Source organism: Gadus macrocephalus, chromosome 14, assembly GCF_031168955.1.
Source record: "Gadus macrocephalus chromosome 14, ASM3116895v1".
NCBI classification, from domain to species: Eukaryota; Metazoa; Chordata; class Actinopteri; order Gadiformes; family Gadidae; genus Gadus; species Gadus macrocephalus.
In genome coordinates, this window is record NC_082395.1 from 25,297,655 (window position 1) to 25,300,332 (window position 2,678).

Below are 2,678 nucleotides of genomic sequence, written 5' to 3' on the forward strand. Positions count from 1 at the left end.
TTTGTCTTGGGTGGGGAGTTGCTTGGTAGGCCTATGACTCGCTAAATGTGTGATAGAATATCCCTTTATATTTATTGGGTATTGGACAGTTTGACATGAGAGACGTTTTTTGGTGATAGGCCGACATAGGCCTATTTCTGTAGGCCTAGGCCTATATTTGTGCACTTGTCATCTTTGTTTCTATTGAATGGTGTTCCTTTTTCTTTAGCATAGGCTATGTAATTTATTTCATATTCATTTGGGTTTTTGTGTAGGCCCAATTCTTTTTTTATTGTGTTTTAAATATGAAGTGTGGAGCTGTCATTCATCGGCGCACTGCGCCCGCCCCTGATTGAGAGTCTTTAAAACTTAAAAATTAAAAGAACTGTCAGAAACACAAACTCACACCTACACCTGACGAAGACCAGACTGGTCGAAACGTTGTGTATAATAAACTGGGAGCAGAACCGTGTGCGGACCTTTTTCTTCTTTTGTTCGATCGCGTTTAGTCCGGCACCTGTTTTAACTGGGTGCGCGCACTCCAAAACGCTAGCAGACATAAGACCCACAGGTCATAGGCCTAAGTGTTCACATACACATGACATGAGATATAACTTATTTCAAAGGATAAATAGGCCTAACCCACTGCCGAATACGCAGTACATTTCTCATGGACGGGAAAAGGCTAGATTGACTGCATTACGTCCATCTTCATTAATAGAGCAGTAGTAGGCTAGGTACACACACATCATCATCATAATTTATGAAAAACAAGGAGAAGAGGATGTTCAGGAACACTTTATTCTGATCACCAAAAAATACAAGTTGCGTAAAATGTCAAATGTATGCAATAGTGTGCAAAAGTTTGAGCTCAGTCCAATATTTTCGGGGGTAGGATGTCACGTCTTGTCGAATTGGGCGCATTTAATTGCAAACATGAGAGGGCCCTGACACTTCAAGTAGCCTACTAACCCAATTTTTGAAACAATATGCCTATATGGATCTGAGCTTCAACAAAACTTCATTTGCCCATCATTACATTTTGGCTCCGCTCAGTCGGCTTTCGCCCAGGCTACTCCTACCTCATGAATCGCGCGAGCCACCTCTACCTCCAATCGGTCGCTTGACAGAGGACGCCTCAACAAATCATGCTCGGAGCAGTATCGCCGAATACTTCTCTCTGATAAGCCTCTCTGCAAACCAAATTCAGCGACTAGTCTTTCTGAAATGTCAGCATAAGACATGCCGCTTTGCCTCATTTTGTGTATTAAATGTCCAACTTCATCAACGGTAGCCATGATTAACAGACACTGACAAAAGACATCAAGTTCCGGGTCATATTAATGCAAAATTAATGCAAAATCAGTGATGGAAAATTGCCCCCGTTTTTATTTACCCGAATTTCCATTCATAACCACGCACACGAACCACAGAAAACGACCCGTTCCCCGTTTCCCGTTTTGAAATCGGAAATCGGAAATGGGAAATAGGTTCGTTCCTCGTTTCCCATTTTCCGACTCCGAGACGGGAGACGGGAGACGGCTCGTTATCATGCTCGTTATCCGTTTTCCATTTCCTGGTTTTAAAACGAAAATCGATTGGCCAGAAGATCCACGGACCCTCTTCGTAGACGGGCTCTGGTGGTATATTCATTTTGTTAAGAAGAACCAAAAAACGAATAAACGAACTGAAATTTTGATTTTCGTTTTTTTGGACAAAACGAAAAAACGGCTGGTTTTTGGTTTCTGCTTATGTCAATTATTCCCAGAAAACAGAGTAATAAAACGTACCTTGCTCCTCAAGACGCTTGAGAGACGCGGTAAAGCAGAAGAAGAGAAGAAAATACAATTGTTTGATACCAATTCAAGAAACATAATTATTTGAATATAAATGAATTCATTTATTGCTGGTTAGTAAGCAAATAAAATACACCATAAGAAAAGAAAGTGCCAACTTCACATTTAAGAAAGACTGGCGGCAGTTAATTTCAACATCAACATAAGTTTAGCCTCTGTTTTTTCACATGTGAATTGGAATTCAACTGGCCTAAAATATTCCCGTTGGCCAAGTCCGACCTAAGTGATTCTGACTGTTGGAGATAACCTGATTGAGATCAATGCGACAAGAACGCATGGATGAAAGAGCGCTTGTTTTAATCTTCGGAAAATGCTAGTTTCACACTAGAGACGCTAGAGGATGGCAATACCCGCCGTCGCGCAATGACATGCCCTTACACATTGTTGAAATGATACGCTGGATGCATACTGGTGCTAGGGGCGGCAATTGACGCGCGTGAAATGTGCACCGCGGCGCTTCGGCGCCGGTGTGTGGTGTGTTTTATAATATGTCCATGGCCGGCTTTAGGATGATGAGGTGTCACGCGCTGTTCGACACATACACGCGCATTTGACCCCCGGCCCCCCCACCATTGAAATCAACCCGGCGCCGCTGGATGTTGCCCGGCGCCATTGAGCAGTTTTTATAGGAATGAATGGGCGCCATTTTTTAATCCGCTGTCCTTTCTATAATAGGTCCATGGTACCGCCGGGGGTGCAACCATGGACCTATTTGTCAACCTGTACCGCTTGGGAAAGCCCCGAGCGTCGCACCGCAAACCTGTACCGCTGGGTGCAGCCCCGAGCGACGTACCGCCAACCTGTACCGCTGGGGGCAGCACCGAGCGCCCAGCGCTGTGATAC